This window comes from Nicotiana attenuata, chromosome 7 (genome assembly GCF_001879085.1).
Source record: "Nicotiana attenuata strain UT chromosome 7, NIATTr2, whole genome shotgun sequence".
NCBI classification, from domain to species: domain Eukaryota; kingdom Viridiplantae; phylum Streptophyta; class Magnoliopsida; order Solanales; family Solanaceae; genus Nicotiana; species Nicotiana attenuata.
In genome coordinates, this window is record NC_031995.1 from 4286984 (window position 1) to 4296980 (window position 9997).

Genomic DNA, 9997 nt, shown 5'->3' on the forward strand with positions numbered 1-9997 from the left:
TTAGAGGATATTCCTCTATATAGTGTAATTCTCTGCATTTTTGGCAGGACATCAATGAAAATTCATATTAGTTAACCCTGGTATAGCTTTTACTTAGCATTTCCTCTTCTTTTCTTCCCTCTCCGACTACTATTCCATTGCCTTTGGCACCATTTGGTATCAGAGCACTCTCTTGAGCTCTGTGGGTGATAACAATGGCAAATATGGATAAGATTAAGTCTATGTTTGAGAGAATGACAGTCGAGATAGCAAATTTCTCGGTGAGGCAGACTCAGCTCGAGAATCAACATGAAAGGGATTTTGCTGAGCTGAAAGAGTCTATTGATGCTGTGAAGAGGTATGATCGAGGAAAGGGGATAGAAGACTTGGATGGAGGAGGCGAGATCTACACCCCTACAGGCAACCCTGCTGCGTGGGTACATGGTGGTATTACCACAAATCAGTTTTCTCCAGCTGCCTACCACTTGGGGTTTGGGCCCTTGCCTCAATTTCAAGGGCCAAGGGGGGTTGCTTCTCCCCACAGACCAACCTTTACAGCTCCTGTTCAAGGACATTCTACTGCTACCGGCAACAATAGAGGGGGTTATGCTCAAGGACAAACTTCAGCTGGACAAAATGGTGGTGGTGAACCACCTCCTGCAGCTCAGAACTCGACTGCAACATCACCAAGAGGAACAAATCTGACCAGGATGACCAAGCTGGAGTTCCCTCGTTTCAATGGCCTCAACCTTAGGGCTTGGCTTTGTAAGGTAGAACAATTTTTCTCACTAGATGAAGTTGATTATAATCAAAGGGTTAAGGTGGCTTCTATACATTTTGATGACATAGCCATAGAGTGGCATCTTGCCTATTTGAGAAGTAGATCTCACTTACCCTACCCTAGCTGGGATGAGTATGTGTATGCTCTCATAGATAGGTTTGGGGCTGAGTATGCTGACCCTATGTCTGAGCTCAAGCTAGTAAGGCAAGTGGGAGTGGTGGAAGATTACCAGAAGGAGTTTGATAGGATCATGACCCGGCTGCACATCCTTCCTGAATATGCTATTAGTGCTTTCATCACTGGTCTCAAACCAGAAATTGGATTTACTGTGAAGAATCATCGACCCTTTTCCCTACCCCAGGCTTACCAGTTGGCTAGAAACACTGAAGCTCAAGTGAATGCTCAGTTGAAGATGATTAAGTCCACACTGTACAGTGGAGGGTCATCTCATACTAGGAGCAACACTTATGGATCTTCTTCAAAGGGAGGTTTCCCTAAGAAGGAAGGAAACATGCTTAAAAGAGAGGCTGCTGCTAACTGGAACAAAGGGAATACAAGGAAGTTAACTACAGCTGAAATGAATGAAAAGAGGCAGAAGGGATTATGTTTTTTTTGTGATGAGAAATTTTTTCCTGGTCATAAGTGCAGTAGCTCCAAACAGTTGTATTTGTTGGAGGTGGAAGAAGAAGGGCAAGAGGAGGAAGAATCAGGAGACCTAGTATTGGTAGAGGAACCTGCAGAGGTAACTGAAGAAGCAGGAGAAGAGGTGAAGGGAGAAGTGTGTGAAATATCAGTCCATGCTCTTCATGGAGTGCCAACATTCCATAATTTAAGAGTGACTGGTTATTGCCAGAAAAGACCACTAAGTATATTGGTCGACCCTGGTAGTACACACAATTTCATTGATGATGATGTAGCAAGAAGCCTGGGAATTGCTACCCTGAAGATTAATCCTCAAACTATCAATGTGGCAGATGGGAACAATAGGCAGACAAATGAACTTTGTAAGAACTTGACTTGGCTGCTGCAAGGGGTCACTTATACAGCAGATTTTCTACTGTTACCATTGGGCTCTTGTGACTTGATATTGGGAGTACAATGGCTGCTGCCATTAGGGGATCTTAAGCTGAACTTTCAGGAGCTTACCTTGGGATACAATTACCAAGGAAGGGAGTGTATATTGAAGGGGGAGGTGGACAAGGTAAAAACTGTGGAGGCTAAGAAGTTGGATAAACTAGCTAACAATGGGGGACAACTATTTATGTTGAGAGTACTGCCCAGGGAGGAGGCACAAACAGAGGATAGCATCAACATACCTTCACAGATGCAGCCATTGATTGAGGAGTACCATCAGCTGTTCACTGATCCTAAGGGATTACCTCCCTCTAGAGGACCATTTGATCACAAAATACCATTGCAGGCAGGGTGTAATCCTGTAAATCTCATACCTTACAGGTATTCTTCATCATAGAAGGATATAATTGAAAGGTTAGTGCAGGATATGCTTGATCAAGGAATTGTGCAGCCAAGTTCCAGTCCATATGCATCCCCAGTAGTTCTAGTAGGAAAGAAAGATGGCAGTTGGAGGCTGTGTGTGGATTACAGGGGCCTAAACAATGCCACCATCAAAGAGAAGCTCCCTATCCCAATCATAGAAGAACTTCTGGATGAATTGGGTGGTTCACAGGTCTACTCCAAGATAGACCTTAGGTCTGGGTACCACCAGATCATGATGACCACAAAAGATATAGCCAAGACAGCATTCAGAACCCACTCAGGGCACTATGAGTATTTGGTAATGCCTTTTGGACTTACCAATGCCCCCTCTTGCTTCCAGAGTTTGATGAATAATGTGTTCAAGGAGCATCTCAAGAAATTTATTTTGGTATTCTTTGATGATATCCTAGTATTCAGCAGGAACATGCCTGAGCACTTGGTACATCTTAGGATAACATTTGAGTTATTAGTAAAACACCATCTGTTTGCAAGGAAATCAAAATGTTCTTTTGGGGCCAGTAGAATTGAATATTTGGGGCACATTATATCTGCTGAAGGGGTAGCAACTGACCCTAAGAAGATTGTTGCAGTACAGTCGTGGCCTTCACCAAAGAATGTCAGGGAACTAAGAGGTTTCTTAACGCTGGCAGGTTATTATAAGAGATTCATCAAGCATTATGGAGTGATCAGTAGGCCCTTGACAGAGCTGCTCAAGAAAGATGGGTTCCAATGGTCTAACAAGGCAGAGGTAGCATTCAACAATCTAAAAACAGCCCTCACATCAGCACCAGTGCTGGCACTTCCAAGCAGCTAGCTTATGTTTGTAGTGGAAACTGATGCATATGACTATGGTGTTGGGGCTGTGTTAATGCAAGATGGTCACCCTATAGCCTATCTCAGCAAAGGTTTATCAGGAAGGCATCAAGCTTTGTCAGTTTATGACAAGGAACTGTTAGCTCTTGTCATGGCTGTTACCAAATGGGCAAAATATCTAATGGGAAGACACTTTGTGGTAAGAACTGACCAGAAGGCACTGAAGTTCTTGTTAGATCAGAAGCTTCACACTGGATCACAAATGAAATGGATAGCCAAGCTCATGCAATTTGATTTTGTGATAGAATATAAGAAGGGAAGAGAGAACAAGGCAGCTGATTCCCTATCCAGAGTTCCATCAGGGGAATTGGCAATCATTTTGCTCACTCCAACTAGCCATGAGCTCCTTCAAAGAATCAAGGACAGCTGGGAAAAAGACAAAGAGGTTGCAGAGATCATAGCACACATCCAGAAGCAGGGGGAGGAGCAGAAGGGGTATACATTTGTGAACCAACAGCTGAGAAGGAAGGGCAAACTAGTAGTGGGAAATGATAGTTCTCTGAGGCAAGAAATCCTTCAGATATGGCATGATAAACCTATAAGTGGTCATTCTGGAATAGAAAACACCTACAAAAGGTTATCTAATCTCTTCTATTGGAAAGGGCTCAAGGAAGATGTGGCAACTTATGTGAGGCAATGTGCAACATGTCAAAGAAGCAAGTATGATAATAGTGCCTATCCTGGATTGTTGCAGCCATTACAAATTCCTAACACTGCTTGGGCCAGCATTAGCATGGACTTTATTGATGGGCTCCCTAAGTCCAAGGGCAAAACAACTATACTAGTGGTGGTGGACAGACTCACCAAGTATGGCCATTTTATTGCCATCAGCCATCCTTACGCTGCCACTTCTGTGGCCCAGGTGTTCTTGGATCATGTTTACAAGCTACATGGTATGCCAGAGAATATAATCAGTGACAGGGATCCAATATTTGTGAGCAAGATTTGGCAGGATCTTTTTGCCATGCAAGGGGTAACTCTCAGCACTTCCACAGCATATCATCCTCAAACTGATGGTCAAACGGAGGTGCTCAATAGGACTGTGGAGACATATTTAAGGTGTTTTTGTGCTGATAGCCAACAGGACTGGGCTTCCTATTTGTCATTGGCAGAATGGTGGTACAATACTACCTTTCATTCAGCCATCCAAATCACACCTTATGAGGCCCTCTATGGTCAACCACCTCCTATCCATCTACCCTACCTACCAGGTGATGCTGCTGATGAAGAAGTGGATCGAAGCCTCACTACTAGGGAGTTGAAGGTTCAGCTGTTGAAATTCCACATTCACAGGGCACAACAAAGGATGTCCAGCTTGGCCAACAAGCATAGGGTTGACAGGAACTACAATGAAGGAGATTGGGTTTATCTCAAACTTCAACCTTACCGATAGATCACTCTTTCAAACCATTCGTTTACTAAGCTTTCTGCTAAGTACTATGGTCCATATCAGATCCTGCAGAAAATTGGTCCAGTTGCCTACAAACTCTCACTTCCTTCTCATGTTGCTATCCACCCTACTTTTCATGTTTCACAGCTCAAGCCCTGTTATGCTACACCTGATAAAATCAACCATCCTCCAGTGATTGATGTTACTAGTCCCTACTGTATGGAACCTCAGGAGATCTTGGGCAGAAGGATGATCAAACGAGGAAACAAGGCAGTCCCTCAAATTCTGGTTCAATGGTCCCAAATGACAAAGGAACAAGCTACTTGGGAAGATTATGCAGTAATGAAGTTGAAGTTTCCCTCATTTCTTCCTTGAGGACAAGGAAGGTTTTTAAGGGAAGGGCAATGATGCAAGAAAGAATTATGCTGGCTGGGAGGAGTGGTACTCGTCGCTTGCGGAGGTGTACCTGACCGTTAGAGTTAGTTGAAGGTTATTAAAATAGGAAGTTTCAGTTGTTACACTTTAGTCCTCTTAAGTTTTAATTATGTTTACAGAATTAGCAATTGAGTCTGTAATTTCTTTATCCAGGACACTTTTGGTCCTCGATAGTACTGTCAGTAGAGAGGTGTACGACCTTATCCCTTAGTAGTGGTCCTGCAGAGGATATTCCTCTATATAGTGTAATTCTCTGCATTTTTGGCATCTTATCAATGAAAATTCACATTAGTTAACCCTAGTATAGCTTTTACTTAGCATTTCCTCTTCTTTTCTTCCTTCTTCGACTACTGTTCCATTGCCTTTGGCATCATAAGATGTAGTAATAACTATGACAAATCCAAAAGGCTGTTAAGTTATTTATCCATTCAAAATGGATTTACTCTTTCCATTTAAATTTATATGGTGGTACTTGATTGAGCTTGAAATAAATAAAAATGGGTTTAACCATGTTATAAGTTTTTTGTGGCTGTAAAAATAAAACGTAAAATAGAAAGTTTAAAATTAAAATTATTTTCAAATATGGAACCGTGTAATTCTTCTTAGACCAAACTAATAATGAAATATAATTAGCATCATTTAAAATGGATCATATGGAGTAATTTATTTACACTCATAGCATGAAGAATTTTTACAATAAGAACGTATTTTAACATGTAGTAGGTAATGTGAATTACTTTCAGTTCATTATTTTCACATTTTAAGAATCGTTACCTGTAATTATCTTTTAATAATCTAATAACGTAAAAATTCTTTTATATTGTCAGTAAATTAAAGTGTTAAACTCTTTCAAAATTCTAATATTGAATTTCAAAGTTAATTTATCTAAAGTTCTGCTCTACTAGGACTGTTGTCTTTTTGCTTAATAACTCAATTGCCTAATTAGTAGATTCTCTCATAATAGTATTGCCCTCTAATCTTAATTAATTATCTAATTAACTACGTACAATCCATCACTACTAATATAAAATTAGTTTGTTCGTGTATCTCCATAACTAAAGTAATCTAACTTTAGAGTTTAGATAACACGAAAAGCTGGATTAATTAAAATAATAATATAACTCCTATTAAAATATACACTAAAGTCTTTCAAGTGGACTAAAGGGCCATCTTAATTTGGTATAAAATATGGATAACATATCTTATATTTCTAAAGTATTCTTGTTTAACCAATCCCAGCTCATTCTGCAATATTAATAATTAGCTTTAAATTATTGTTATTTTATTTAACAAAAGAATCGGATCTGTTATTTATTATTCCATAGTTTTAGATTCTTTAATTAATACAAGATAGGATCAGCACCAATTTTTTGGATCATGTCAAGAATTAAGATCTTCACCCAATTATTTTAGAGTAATATTTTTTTCTCCATATACAGATCTTGAAACGAAAAATAGTTAGTAATTAGTTAAATTCATTGTTATTTAATACTGACGCGTCTCACTATCATATTGATTGTCCTCAATTGGTAGGTGTTTTTCACATATATCCAGCCTGGCAATTTTTCTTTTTCTTTTATAATTTTGTATCATAATTATATTAATTGTTTTTTTTTTTTTTTTTTTTTTGTAAAAATTACTTCATACTATGATAATTTTTGTAGTTTTTGGTGATGAAAAAGACTAAAGGATAAGTGAGAAACCCATAGTAGTGTCCTTTTGTGATAGTGACCATTCCTTATACGAGGACAATATAAATGGAGATCCAACCCATATGGCCACTTTTTAAAGAACTAAAGAATTATTATTTTAGCCTATAAAGGAACTCCAAGATGTGACTGTTAATACTCATAGAGAGAGTGAACCATGATCTTGATACTAGTCATTCAATAACACGGGGCTTTTACATCTATATTCGGTTTTGGGGTCACAGTTGAACCTATACTCACTATGCAAAAAAGTATTCAAGCGTACCCACTTTACGACCAACTTCAGACTTATGGTCTGAAGTAATAAAAGAAATGCCTGAAGTGAAAAAATTGCACTTCAAATGTACTTTAAGGCCAAATAGGTCTGAAGTGCAACCAATGGTTTCATGCACTTAAGGCTAATAAGTCTAAAGTGAGAACTTGCACGTCAAATGCACTTAAGGCCAATAAGTTTAAAGTGAACATTTCAGATGCACTTAAGGCCAAAAAGTCTAAAGTGAAACAAACATTTTCATTCACTTAAGGCTAATAAGTCTGAAGTGAAAATTTGCACTTCAGATGCATTTAAGGCCAAATTGGTCTGAAGTGTAACCAATAGTTTCATGCACTTAAGGCCAATAAGTCTGAAGTGAAAAATTGCACTTCAGACACTTAAGGCCAAAAGGTCTTAAGTGCAACAAACGTTTTGCTACACTTAAGGCCAATAAGTGTGAAGTGAAAAATTACACTTCAGATGCACTTAAGGCCAAAAAGTCTGAAGTGCAACAAACGTTTTCATTCACTTAAGGCCAATATGTTTGAAGTGAAAACTGCCCAGAAACGAAAATTGTTCTTCGAATTATAACAATTAAATATACGCTTTAATACGCAAAATCTACTCCAAATGAGCTCAAATTTGAAACATAGCCTACAAATATCATCAGGAACAAACCTCAATCATCAATTTGTCAAAACAACAATAAATCTAATGAACCCATTTTGCAATTAAGAAAAATAAGAAGAAGAAACCCTAAGCAATAGTAAAAAATAAAACGTCATAACAGGTTACCATTGTAAAACATCATAAACTACGTTAAAATATATTCACAACCACCATATAAAATTATTGTCACCCGAGGAAGAAGAAGAAGAAGAAGAAGAAGAAGAAGAAGAAGAAGAAGGAGGAGGAGGAGGAGAATGAAGGGGGAGGAGGAGGAGGAGAAAGATGCCTGAAGTTGTTTAAAAAGTGAGTACATGTTAAAACTTTTTTAAAAAGTGGGTATAAGTTAAATGTGGGCGACCAAATAGGACGCCCCATGTAATTTTTACCAATAACAGTCTTGTCTTGGCTCAAAATATGTCAGGACAAAATACGTAGTTGCTAATCGCTAAATAGCAGTCCTAAGAAATGGTTGTTTGTGCACTTCCCCCTCAAATCTTGACCAAATAAGCCAAGTTAGTAGGTACAGTATGGCACCATACTACATCATACACATAGTTCACCCAAAGCAACGTAACGTGATTTAGTTATCGTAGATCAAGTAAAATCTCAATGAATATGGGCGCAGTAAACCCCTAAGATCTAAGGACGTGGCTCCACCCACTTCTGTTCGTGTATCAATGCTTCTAGATTAGTGTTAAGGGTGTGGTCGAAGATCAGGCTTGACTGACCGACTTCATTGACGGCGCATTTCGTTCTGGGTGGTGTTTTAGTAATTATGAGTGGCTCCCAGAGATGCTGGTTCGAGTCCAGCTCGTGAAAGAGTTTGTGAGTATACCTCGGGATGACTTTTTATCCACTACTCATCCTCGAAATCTAGTCTAGTTCAGCCATAGAGGGCTTGATACTTATCTTCGACAAACCTAGAATTCGGACTTCCGGGTAAACCCGGCGGCTTCTATGAAGAAGGCGGTGCAAAGGAGGCTCGAGGGCTTGTTAAGGAAGGCGGCAAGGGCCGACGAAGGGTGGAAAACGAAAGGCGTTTTCCCCGACGCGCTGCTTCAATGGCTCGATATGAAAGACGACCAGCTCTACAACGTTTAGTGCCATATCTTCCAAAACCAAGTTGTGTACCGTCCGGTTTGCAACCCCTACTACATCTGCCTTTACACACTACTTCCTCCTCGTTAATCTAGTGGTTGGTCCCGTCCAACAGCTATAAATGGAGGGTTAAGATCACTTCAATCGGTCTAATAAGTGAAACGCATTAAGTGTCCATTTTCAAATTGGGCAATCAGAGTTAAAGAAGGACAATAACTCATTTTTAAAACCAGTGTTCTTAATACCAAAAAGTTGGAACTTGGAAGGAGATCTCATATTGCTTTCTCATTTTTTTTGTGTGTATAATTTCTCCTATTTTCTTCATTTTTATCACATTTATTCTACCATATGCTTAAGAAAAATCTATATAGACATTTAAATGAATTGACTCTCATACAATAAATTTTGTTGGTCTTTTTAGGACTTAATTAATAGAGAACGTCACAAATAACGAATTAAAGTTTGTTCTTTGACTTATTTTCGTTACTGTGTTAAGACTAATCTTATTATGTTTAGGAAGAGTTAACTATAATATGGTTTTGATAGAAAATGTCTTTGACTATTTCTCTTTTTTCTATGACTTGTTTTAATCATTTCCAAGTTCCAATTGATACCTTTGCATTTACAAAACAAAAAGGAACATACAATTCTCTAGTTTTATAAGTTAGTTTAGATTTTTATGTATTTTAATCTTCAAACTTAAATGCATTTTCATCCAAAATTTTAGAAGAGATGGGAAAGTGCTTGATTGAAAATTTAAATTTTGAAACTCTTTGAATGCTTCATCTTTCCCTTCATAGTTTACAAATTCAGTATTAGCAGCTTCATCAAGAAAAGGAAAAAAAGAACTGCTTTCATTGAGAGTCGAACTCAAGACCTCCCACTTACTAAACGGGTGCTCTAACCAACTGAGCTATGAAAGCTATATGCCTCTACTAACCAGCAAGATTTATTAAAACGTTAAAAACACTAGTGTTCCATACCTAAATTATTGCAAACAAATATTGGCGGGATCACACATGAATTCGTATTATACTCGTATAAGAATTGCAGGATTATTTTTTTCTATTCAAATTGTAAAGGGTCCAATTGACCTATTTCCTCGAGTTTACAGCTCCTAGTGCAGTTGTGTAAAAAAAAAAATTTCTTTTTTTGTGAAAAGAAAATATTATATTATATACTAAGCCTTACATTATAGGGTACATAATCCTTATTTATTTGGTGGGGAATCAAAATACACTAGTCCTACAAATACATTCATCCATTTTTAGCAAAGTTCATTTGCCACTTGATTTCAATCTCTGTATGTATGG

General features: G+C 38.3%; 1 non-coding gene across 1 annotated transcript; it reads right to left on the minus strand.

Moving 5' to 3' along the window:
• Window positions 9534–9607, minus strand: TRNAT-AGU. The gene has a single exon. It is a non-coding gene; the product is annotated as a tRNA-Thr (tRNA).